This window comes from Mus musculus, chromosome 3 (assembly GCF_000001635.26).
Source record: "Mus musculus strain C57BL/6J chromosome 3, GRCm38.p6 C57BL/6J".
NCBI lineage: Eukaryota > Metazoa > Chordata > Mammalia > Rodentia > Muridae > Mus > Mus musculus.
Genome location: NC_000069.6, coordinates 35,305,592 through 35,318,321, shown reverse-complemented (window position 1 = coordinate 35,318,321; position 12,730 = coordinate 35,305,592).

Here is a 12,730-nt window from a genome sequence, read left to right as displayed (position 1 = left end):
TATTTTTGCTTGATTGTTGTGAATAACTTTAGGGGTTGATTTTTTTTTCCCAGTCTAAAAGATATAGATGCTAATGTCTAAATTTATGAGTCTCCAAAGCAAGGCTTGTGGTGGGCCACTGGATGCACCTTCCCAGTGTGGGGCTAAGAGTCGGGGCTCTGCTTAGAGAAACGGAATTTGTAACTCTATCACCTGGTTAAGGTTTCACAGGACAAGAATGGTGATGACAACAACTGCTTGTTTTGTGCAGATGTAGAAAGGCTTTAAAAAAAATGTTCAGGAAGCCACAGAAAACCCAGTCTTTAAGGGACAGGTGAGTGAGTTGAGTTGCAAGAAATAAACCATTTCATCCTTAAAAGTGCCATTTCACACATAGAACCCCTCAGGACACTGGTCAGGTATGGCTTGACATTTGTCTTGATTGCTACCATAAGCGTTCGTGCTAACAATTTGTCCTGAGTTCTCAGGGGAGGAGAACCCATCAGAAAGGCGAAGCTCATTTGAAAACTGAGTTGTCGTCAAGTGTCACAGAGGGAGGAAAGTCAGGTGCAAACCAGGCCAAGGAAAACAAAGTGGCCTGCTTTGTCGATGACAAGACCCCATGTAAAATACATCCCGTGGTTTACACAACAAACCTTAGTATGCGCTAATGATTATACTACACGGCAGAATCACAAAGAAGATGATGGTGGGGGAGGGCGGGGGCGTTGTGTGATGATGGCGGCTCCATTCATCCAGCACTGTAGGAGCTGCCCCACTGTATCTGTGCTCATTCTTGTGAGCCAGAGAGGCAACTACCCCATGCTCCATTACAGGTAAACAGACTAAGGCTCAGAAGAGAGATATAAAGTGCTCAAGATCACAAACCCATCATTCCAGGGCCACGGTGATAGAATTCTGCCCCATGTCTGATAGAACCTGCAAACTCTGTTCTCAGCGGTTCCCCACAGCTAGCTAGAGATGGTTCAAGGATATAAGGTTTTCCTGGTATGTAAAGACTGTTCAAGGGCTGTGCTAGAGTGAATCAGATGGAGCAATAGTTGACACCATGCATACTAAAATATCTAAGCAACCTATTTGTGACGAGTCAAACCTTCAGAGAAGAAAAGGTTGGGGCTGGAGCATTCCCCGGGAACCTGCATCTGTTCTGTGGCAGCTGAGTGTGAGTGGGAGACATATGCTCTGTGGTCTGTCTCCCCGCAGGAAATCCCATGGAAATACAATGATCATAGAAAGTGCCGTGTAAGCCAGAGCGAACTCGCATCCCGACAGGTGCCTGCCAAGTAGAGTAACTAGGTGCGCACGTTTTCCAGTACAACTGTTTCATTATTAATTCATGGTCCAGGTCTCTGGTACATGCTGTTGCTAATATTAGGTTTCAAAGGAGAATAATGAATGGGCACACTGGTCTAAATGTCTCAACATTTTTTAAACAATGTTTGCAGTGCTAAATTCTATTTCTGGACTAATTGGGGTCTTTACATAAACAAGAGGAGAGTTATGATGTGTTGGGGGGGGCAGTACATAATTGTCCTACAGCTTAGCCACAGAAAAGGTAAGGGTGATTCCCGACTGGGAGCAGCGCTGTGTGTAGGTGGGAATTTCTTCCCTTTGGGTCTCAATGTGTTAGTTTGTATCAGAACAGGGAAAGAGGGGTCTCCTGGGTGAGGGAGGTGTTGAACCAGTGCTTTGCTCTGGAGGAAGACAGAGGGAGTCCTTGTCTGGATGGGGAGATATCCCAAAGCAAGGCCAGCCTCTCTGTTAGGTTCTGCAGGCACCATATCTGGGAAACCCACAGCATTTCAAATGTTTTAGCTTTAATTCCTCTTCAAGTCATGCTACTGAGTCCACTCATAGAGAATATATGATATTGAGTTTGGCCTAGTTTACATTCATTTTTATACCAGTGCAGTTGTAAAAATAGAATGTTTACATAGTTCTAGAGGAGAGATGTTGAAACAGTGCCTGGGTCCCAAAATGTTGTCATGTGGTCCTGATGCTGGAGGCTTCTTGCCAAATGGTCAGAAGAGGGCTGACGGAACTAGTTAAATGATTCTGCTAGCTAGTCTGTCTGTCCTCACTACTGCTTTTTCTCTGTAGATCTTGTTGGTGATAAGTATCTGAGGAAAAACAAAACAAAGCAAAAGAACTGAGATAAGACAAGAAAAGAAAAGGGGCAAAAATCATATACATTGAAAAAAAGGTAAAACATATATTACCTGTTGATTCCCATGGTCAGCAATTAGACGCATTTAGTTAAAACTGAGTCAAAGAAAAGGCACTGGTTTTAAAGAATGATGTGTTTGTTATTTAATGTGGGGAAGAATTGCAAAGTAGGGATGTAACTGTAACAGGAAATAAGTTGGGTGCTCCCTCACACAGGAATTTAGAGAAATGCCCAATAGCAAGAAAACACAGAAATGGGCATTTATAAGAGGGTGGGGAAAGTGAGGTGGAAGTCCCAGATTCCTGCCTTTCATTTTAACAAGAGTCACCTGGGCTGAGCCTACACCTCAGTGTTAAAGTGAGGCTCCAACACATAAGAGAATCTAAGCTCAACGCTTGGCACTACACACACACACACACACACACACACACACACACACATACACACAGAGAGAGAGAGAACAAGAGCGAGAGAGAACATGTCAAGGTTTCATGGCATTCAGACACAGCTGAAGACTTCGTAAACGATTGCATATGAAGCAACCTGAGCTATTTAAAACTAAAGGCTGTTTAATGCTTTCAGTGAAACTCCAAAGTGTGGGCTGATCAGCCTCACTTACTTTTCTGCCACTGCTGGGCCTCTGAGGGCTCCTGTTCAATTCTGAGATTCCACTGACAGAAGAGCGAACTTTGGTGGAGTCTCTGCAGTATGAGATTTAATAAGCCGCAGGCTCTGCTCACTTAGCATCTCATAACAGAGCTCCACGGTAACACGTGGGTTCTGCCTGGTCCATGCACACAGATGCTATGGCTGTGCTCCCTGCTGTCTTATTGGGAGGGGCTCACTCCCCGGAGGGGCAAATGCTAAGCATTGCCAAATGAACATGGTCACAGTTTTCTGAAAGTACCATCCCAGTGAATGGCTTTGCGGGTTTTTTGTTTGTTTGTTTGTTTGTTTTTTTAATATTTATTCATTGATTGATTGATTGATTGTGAAGGTAGCCCAACCTTTCCTGGCGTTCTATCTCATACTGGCCAAGGGCATCACGCCTTCCCTAGCCAGGATGCTTGGTACTCAAGCTTGACCAATCAGAATCTCTGTTCTAGAGTTTAGAGGGGTTGGGCGTGGATTCCGTAGGCATGCGACCAGATCTGAATAGCTTTCATAGATAGCTTTCATAGCCCATTATTTTTTCAAGATAGCATTCATAGCCCAGTATTAAGGCTTTGGCCAGACACAGTGGACTAGACATTGTGTGAAGGGTAAGTCCTGCTTGAATCTGTCACCAAGAGACTAAAGTCATTAAATTATATTGATCTAAATTTCCTTTACCTGTTACCTTCTTTTTGGAGACGAGTAGGGATCATTAAGAATAATTTCAGCATAGACACTGGACAATTGCGTCAGTAGGTCACACTGGAAAAAGCTGGTGAGTTTCTTAGATTGGAGCCCAGATAAAGCCCTGTCACCAGGCCTCGGCCTTGGATTCAAGTGGCTCCTTTTACACCTGCAGGTAGCTCCTGCAAGACTGAAATCTTGCAGGACACATGCCTCTAAATGCTAGCCCATTTTCTTACCCAATCCTTTCACTGCCTTCCTCACCATCTATTGTTGTCTGCATAGTCAGTAAGTTGCCAGACTGGCTGGAAATATTGAGAGACCTTGCAGAAATGCTCACTAATGCCTGGAGCGAGGGAAGTCAGAGGTGGAAGGCCATTCTAGGCCTCTGCACATTACAAGGACTTGGAGTGATGTGGACCGGAAATTCACCAGCTGCCTTAGCCCCGGCTCCTGAGCTCTATCCGGTTCCCCTGTAGCACATCTGTCAGGGCCACATCACCAGCGTTTGCAGGAGGGAGGATTACCTTTATTGTGCTCTCGGCTCAGCAGATCTGGTGACATAATATCACGCCACGACGGAGGATTACTCACCAGTTTCTGGAAGCTTCAATTTTAGAAATGAACTCCACTTAGCGCTAAGTGTTGGAGCTAACAACTTCCCCTCTCCCTGACTCCCACACTCTAATCACCCAAGCAACAAATATTCCTTAATGCAAAAGCCAGCTCTCTGGGGACCAGATGGATATAATTTGCCTTTAGGATGAAACTTTGGCCATTCCTCCAAAGTAAAGGTTTTATTATACTTCTTTGATTATTAGAAACAGATGTGTCATGTTTATGATATGGCTTCAAGACTCCCCCCCCCCCCCATGGATTTATGGAAAACAATTTGTGTAGGGTAAAATAATACAGCATTTGTGAGTCATTTTTGAAGGGGGAAAAAAAAAACCCAAACAAATAGGAAAATGCCATACTCTGCAAGACAAGCAGGGAGTGAGGGGTTTAGAAACATCTTTTCACCTATGATGTCCTACAGGAGGAAGGACAAAAGTCAGGCTGTGACTAATGGGCAATCCTGCCTGACGTGGTAAGATCTCCAATCTGCCACCAACTACTACCGCCTTTCCTTGTTCATCTAGTAGATCCCTGGATGTCCCTGCCTCTCCTCACCCTGCTTCTTGGCAGCATACCTTAAAAGCATGCCTTCCTTCCTATAGACAGAACTCTTCCTTTGTTCCTTGTGGCATTTCTATTTGCTGCTGATGAAGCAACTACTGGTCTCCTGTCACTTGGCCAGCTGGTGTAACTTGTGTGGTGTTCAGTGTGGGGTGAGGTGGGCAGTCAGGAACATGCTATGAGTGCGTGCTGTTGGCTGAAGTCTGAGGCGGTGCAGTACACTGGTTTGCAGTTTGTTGCCCTTAATTGCTGTGGATAGGGATTGGAGACCCCTCTGAATTTAAACTCTGCTCTGGGACAAAGGAGATGATTCAGTCAGTAAAGTGCTTCCTTTGTAGTGTGAAGACCCCACTTTAACCAAAATTCCATCCCCTCAAATCTGGATATAGTATCATACCCCCATAATTCCAGGGCTGGAGAGCTAGAGATAGGCAGATCTGTGGGGCTCTGTGGCCTGCCAGGTTCACCTCCTTAGCAAGTTCTAGGCCAGTGAAAGACTTATTTCAAAAAAAAAAAAAAAAAAAAAAAAAGGTAGCTGGCACCTGAGGAGCAGCACTTACGGCTGTCTCGTGGCCTCTACACAGATGCACCCCAATACACAAAACAACTAAAAAAACCTCAAAACCTACTTTGCCATTTATATGAAGGGTATAAACTTATAAAAGTCAATATCCATATTTTATGGCTTAGTCCCATATTATATATTATATAGTTTTAAAAACTGTGCTTTTTATCACTTGCATATCTAAAGTAAAAATAAGCAATTATTTTAAATAGTGTCTTATGGAGACATGGCAGTGTGCGACTTTAAATTCAATATGCTGATGCAGGATGATTTAAAGTTCAAGGCCAGCCTGTGCCGTAGAGCGAAGCGCTATCTCTAATTTAAAAAAAAGAAAAATAAATGTATTCTAGCCATATTTTTTTTATCTAGAAGATGGAGATATAACATAACCATCTTTTTAACATCACAGAAAATTAAGAAAGTAATCAAAATTATGTAAAATGCTCTGGGTTAGTCTATTATGCAACAGACAGTTAAATATAATGGTCTCCTTATTCAGGGGTGATTGACAGCCAAACTTTGGAACAATTTGCCTCTGATCAGATAGCAGGTTTTCTCCCACAACCTTGAGGGCCAAACCTCTCTGCCCTTTATTGTGACATCATTTTCCCTTTGACCCTTTGGAAAAACGGAACCTCACATCTTCTTCGAGTCTCTCCTTGGTCCTCTTCAGACGTATACAATACGTAATTGTCTCTACAATATGACCACAGCAGAGGTTACTTTTGCAGAACTTATCCTAATTAAAATTGTAAGCAGACATTACTGGAATGTTCTAGAATCTAGCCTAGAAACCTGGACTTGTTGTTTTTTTGAAGTTTTGGTGAAACAGCAGTGCTTTCCGTGTACTTGATCGCCTGTCTTTGCAAAGGGGAAGAGAGGAATGTGGAGAGCACACGCATGCACAACCCTCCCTCCCTCCCTCCCTCCCTCCCTCCCTCCCTCCCTCCCTCCCAACCCTCCCTCCCTCCCTCCCTCCCTCCCTCCCTCCCTCACAACCCTCCCTCCCTCCCTCCCTCCCTCCCTCCCTCCCTCCCTCCCTCCCTCCCTCTGTTGGTCCCTCCTTCCCTTCCCTGTGGCAGAAAAGTGATGCTGCAGCTTGGCTGGCTCATGGGGTTAGACTCAGAAAGTCCTTTTCACCTGTGCTATTTAAAGTGGAAAGAAAAGTGCAGTTGAAAACACACCCTGAGAGAAGCTGTCTCCCCTGGCTCAGACCGGTTTCTTTTCATCTTTACCTGAAGGTGGCCTGTGCCCAATTTAATGTATCATTTATTTCACCATTAGTGGGAAAAGCCTCCCTAGGCCTGCTCACAATGGCCGTAGGGCTCCACAAAAAAAGATAGACAGGGACAGTTAGCAGTTCTCACTGCCCTGTTTGGAAGCCCTTCTTAAGGTAAACCACACACACACACACACACACACACACAGACACACACACACACACACACACACACACACGGATGTGGAGCCGAATGTCGAGGTTGAGGAGGACAAGCTTTGAATGACAGTGAGGTTCTTTCATGGAAGCCCTTGGAGGCTATCACCCAGGAGACAGAGGAGAGCCCTTCATACAGAGAGATGTGTAGGAGGGAATCAAGGCATGTGGGAGGAAAGAGGATGCTCTACAGTCTACTGTTCCGGGGTTTTGGGTATGTATCAGCTAGTCTTCACAGGCCGTAGGTATAGGTATATTGATTATTCCATCCCAGGGGCATAGATGATCAAAGGGACATACGCTGAGGGTGGGGATGTCTCCAAACACACTCACTGATAGCTGAAGCCAGGCCTTCTGCCCTGTTCTTTCTCTCTACCCTTTCATGTAGATGTGGACCAGTGTTAACCCTAGTAGCTCCAACTCAATCAGGCTCGTTTAGCCTTTGGGATGTCTCTGTGGCCTTCACCAATAAGGCCAATTAAAGTCCTTGGGGCTTCTTAGGGAGGTCACGTATGCCCTCCAGGGAGGAAGTTTTGCATTGTGGCTGGCTATAGGCTGTTCTTCCTATAGCATATACTATGGGGATATCTGACAACCAGAATCGGGTCTATTAATTCACAGCAAATAAAATGTAAGGCTTATGGTGGCCTGCTGTCCCTGTCTTCTACAAAGCAATGCTTAGAAGGTTTTTTTTTTTTTTCCAGTTCTGACATTGATGGGTCTGTGCACTGGGCATGTTCAGTCCCGATTAGTGTAAATCACTATGGAATTGCATTAAGTTATGTGATTGCCTTTCCATGGGTCTCTTTTCAGCTGATAATCCTATCTAATATCTGCATGATTCACCACAAGAGGATTCAGGCTGATGTTTTTGTATAGCACTGTGCCTGTGGTGAAACATGTTCTGTCCCCGGTTCCACAGCCTCGAATACAGTATTACAAAGTTCTTTTGTGGTGTGTCATTGGAGCAAAATGTTGACAAAGGTGAGTGTAGTGGCGGGATGCTAACATCAGGGTAAAACTTCTGGGGTAACTGTAGTTCTACCTGCCTTTCTTGTCTGTCATACCTCCTTAGATGGTGAGTTGCAAACCCAAAGGAACACACCTGTAAGTGAAGGTGTGAGGCTTTGTGTGAAAATGTTGGCCAAAGTAACAGGTTTCTGAGCATAGCAGCCACAACTGTTAAAAACCAAACACGCAATGAACCCCAGGACTTTCTGCCAGCGCTTGCCTGTGTTTTGTCCTAGGACATGGCTGCAACCTTGGTTCTGAGCACACATCTTGAGCACTTTCCAGCTCTCAAATCACCAAACAGTGAAAAGGCAACAAATGGTGTCTGAGACCTGAGCCTCAGGGGTGAAGTTAGTGTGTGTGTTGTGAATGGCAGTGACGTATGGGACAGAAAGGTTTTTTTGCCATAACAGTTCAATACATGTTCTTTTCGTGAGACAGATACTCACTGAGCAGCCCTGGCTGGTCTGGAACTCTTTTGTTGACCAGGCTGACCTCAAAGTCACAGAGATTCGCCTGCCTCTGCCTCCTGTGTGCTGGAATTAAAGGCGTTTGCCACCATGCCTGTCCTAAAAGACAGACTTTTCTATTTTCCTGTTATAAGTCCTCAGCATATAAGTATCAAGTTAGGACATCCTTAAATTATGTTATAATGTTTGATCTTTTAAAAATGCTGTTTGAGTTGGTTTCTTGAATTTCATTTAAAAAAAAATTTAAGCAAAGGGCTTGTGAAATGGCTTACTCTGACGACCTGAGTTCCTTGCCAGACACACATGATGGAAGGGAGAACTGGTTCCCATAAGTTGTTCTTTGATTTCCACCTGTGCACTGTGGCATGCACATATGAGCATGCTCAGGTGCACACTCTCGCAAACATGTATACACACTCGGACACACACACACTCGTGTGCACACAGACACAGACACACAGATGCACACACACTAATTCAATAAACACACTGATTGTGTTTGTTTGACTGCTTGTTTTGTTGTTGCTGTTATTGTTGTTGTTCATTATAATACTTTTATTGATTTGGAGGGGGCTGATTTCACATTATATACCTGTTCACATTCACTTTGCGGTTCTTCCATGTGTACTCCCCTCTACCCCCCAAAACAATTTTATTTTAAAGTCCAATTTGTGTTCCCTATATACTCCCTGGAGCATTGTTGTGTTCTCAGTGCCCTGTCCCTTAAATAGAACTGAGTCTTTCCCCTCTGCGCCCCTGCCAGAAGCCATCAGAGGAAGAGAGCTAGCTGCATGCACCTCAGCATCTTTATCACACTTTTTAAGAGTTCTCTTCGATAGCTTTCTGTCTAAGCTGTCGCTTCTTTGGGGGGTGGGGTAGGGGTTGCCACAGAAGCCTTCTGTGTCCCACTTTCTCAACTGTGCATCTGCTGTCATCAATCTCACTGCCAAAGTCTCTTCCTTGCTGTTTATAGTCAAGAGAACTGATCTCAGACATCCACGTGGTTTCTGGCAACACTACAGACCACGGACACAGCCCCCAGCTGTGGTAGGGTATTAGAAAAAACTCAGGTTGAAAATACAATGTGAAAATCATTTACAGTGCTAATAGCAAACAGCAGTGCTGTGTAGAGCTCAGATGAGCTGTGATGATAAAATCTCTGTCCTGCAGGTTAAGAGTAAGGAAGAGCTGTCTGCCACCAAGCAGATATGGCCTCCCACAGAGATAGACTTCTCCAACCAGGGATCCTGGCTAGCCATGTGTTCTTGGTGAAGGTAAAATCGACCTTTCTCCATCCCTCACCCTGACCCTTGCCCTCCTGGTGTTTGCTCTTGCATAGCCTCTTCTGTTCACACAGCCTCACTGGGTAGGTGTAATCAAAGGACATAAGTATGGCAAAGAGACTAAAGTTTAGTAAAATGAAATGAAATGTTTAGGTCTAGAGTAAATTTGAGAAAAAATTTAAATGAAAATTCATAAACATTTTTCTACTATAATACCCTGGCCAACAGAATGACGTTCTCTGTCCCATTCACCATGATGCCTATATCTTAATCTTTAGAACCTATGAATGAGTGAAATCATGTGGCAAGGGGAGCTAAGGTTACAGCTAGGATTAAAGGTGATAATAGCAAGAACTTACCTTTGATTATTTGCCTGGGCCCTGAGAGAGAGGGTGGGGGAGGGGAGAGGGGAGAGGAGGGGAGGGGAGGGGAGGGGAGGGGAGAGGAGGGGAGAGAGAGAGAGAGAGAGAGAAAGTATCTCTGTGTGTGTGTGTATCTGTGTCAATGTGTGCACATTGTATGCATGTGTAGAGACCCTGAGAATGTGTCTTTCTTCAGTCACCATTTGCCTTTTTGTTTGTTTGTTTTTTTGTTTGTTTGCTCACATGGTAGTATCTGCATTAAGAATTTAAGAGGAATTATGGGTACTCTGGGCAGCAATAGGCAAGCCCTCAAACTCAGGAGAGAGAAATGGAGAAACACGACTTAGAAGAATTGGTAGTCCAGTGGAAACTGTCAGTGGACTCAAGGGGTGAGACCTGGCCCTTGGAGTAGTTTATGAGTTTAGGATTACACACTTGCTCTTGGCAGGAAAACAACTTATATTACCTCTCCTATAGAAAAAGAAACAGTGTTTATAAAATTCAAACCCACAGCGTTAAGGCACAAAACCATTCATGCTTTGAGCATTTGTAGTTTGCATAGGAGAATTTGGCTTTTTAAAGTAAATGTCAGACTTATGATTCAGATTTTAAATGTGAAATCAATAAATAAAATTTTAATTTATTAAATTGGAAAGTTTGGGTAAATTTGCACTTGCAGAGAGTTAAAAGTAGTGAATTTATAGATTACCATGAATGATATTTGAAGTATTTAATTGGGCATATCCATAAAATTGACCAAATATTAATCTATGGCTTTTTAGAATTGATTGCTCAAATATGTTAAGCTTATGTAGTGTATGTTACTAATTTAAAAGCTTAAAGAGAAGCTATGGTATTTTTTTTTTTTATTAAGACAAGGTGTTGCATACATCATAGGCTAGTCTTAAAGCTCTTACTATATCCCACGCTGGCCTCAAATTAAGCTGCCTTCTTGACTCAGCCTTCTGACTGCTGAAGATTAGAGATGTGAGACAGTCCACCTCACTGACAGGGTTTCTCTGTGTAGCCTTGGCTTCCCTGAAACTTGCTTTCGATCAGATTGGAGAAGATCTCATAGAACTCCATCTGCCTCTGCCTTCTCAGGGCTGGAATTAAAGGCAGGCGACAACCCAGCCACCTCACTTTGATTTTTTTCTTTTAACTATGATGGATTAAACTACCAGTATTATATATTATCAATACACAAATGCTACTTTCAACCCTATGAAAATTGTACCCTTAATGTTATTGATCATTGGAGTAGGAGAGTCTAGTAACGGACATCTGCAGGCTAGAGAGATGGCTCAGTGGTTAAGAGCACTGATTGCCCTTCCAGAGGTCCTGAGTTAAATCCCCAGCCACCACATGGTGGCTCACAACCATCTGTAATGGAATCCAGTGCCCTCTTCTGGTATGTCTGAAGACAGCAATGGTGTACTCATATACATAAAACAAATAAATCTTTTTAAAACATAATGGACATCTTTAGGCTGGTCCCCAGACATTTTAAAAATGTCACACCATCAGAATAGTTCAACAATAGGCCTATACTGTTTGAGCCTTAGACATCTGATTGTCCTCCAATATTATTTTGATTCTTTCATAATCCCCTGTGTTCAGGATAGTTTTATGTTACTTAATATAAGCTACCATTATTTGGGAGGAAGGAACCTCATCTGAGAGAATGCCTTCATAAGATCAGGCTGCAGGCAAGTCTACAGAGGATATTCTTAATTAGTGATTGATGATGAGGGCCCTGCCTGTTATGGGTGGTGCCATCCCTGGGCTGGTGGTCCTGGGTTCTATAAAGAAAGCAGGCTGAGCAAGCCATGAGGAGCAAGCCAGTCGGCAGCATCCCTACATGGCATCAGCTCCTGCCTCCAGGTTCTACCCTGCTTGAGCTCCTGTCATAACTTCCATTGACGATGAACTATAGTGTGGAAGTGTAAGTCAAATAAACTTGCCTTTGATCATGGTGTTTCATCACAGCAAAGGTAACCCCAACTAGGACACCCTGGATGACAATCCCTTCTCAAACTTTACATTTCATGTGTTCAGCTGCTTCTGAAGACAAGAGATATAAATTGAAAGTGTATCTGAACAAGAAAACAAAGCCTGGAAGGTTTTTGTCTGAAGAACTGTGCAGAACAAAGTGAAAAACAAAACACTTGACGACAAGGTGGGATAAATTATGATAAAAGTCTATATGTTAACTAAAGCATTCACTAAGAAAACCATTACCGCAACACAGGTTGGTTTGCAGCTCCCCCCACTGCAACCACACAAAAGATTAAGAAAGAAAGGAGAAAGGGAAGTGGGCGAGACAGTTCTGTGATCATGCAGACTAAAACAGTAGACTTCAAAGCCTTGCGAGAAGCTATCCTTATAATCCACAGCTTAATTTCCACTAAGCACCAACTGGCAAGGTGGGTTCAATGGCTTAAATCTTCATTAGGATGCTCACTGGCATACACACTGAAGACTCCATGAGCACTGGCACACATAAGGTAAAACGACAATTTGCTAACTTCCTCCTTTGTCTTTTTGTTTGTTTGGTGTTTGTTTAAAACTGCTTGAGGTTGGTGATCACTTGTTCCTTACTTCACGGATTTCGCAAATGTCATCTTTTCACCTATTTACCGCCATTTCATCGGGTAAAGATCCATAGTCTCTACTGAGTGCAGGATTCTGCTTGGAGTTTTAGAGGCAGAATTCAGTTCTGGGGCTGGAGTCTGAGACTGAAGCATTCAGTTGGCTGGCTTCTTCCCCAGCAACCTTCAGCTCCAGTGTTGGTCTAGCCTGCTTGTTTAGATTCCCTTACAAGGACAGGGAGGAATTCTGAGCTGCTGGTATGCTGAGGGACAAGATTCTGGCTTGACAGAAGTCTTTGCTCACTGCTGTGCACTTTGAGCTACACAGG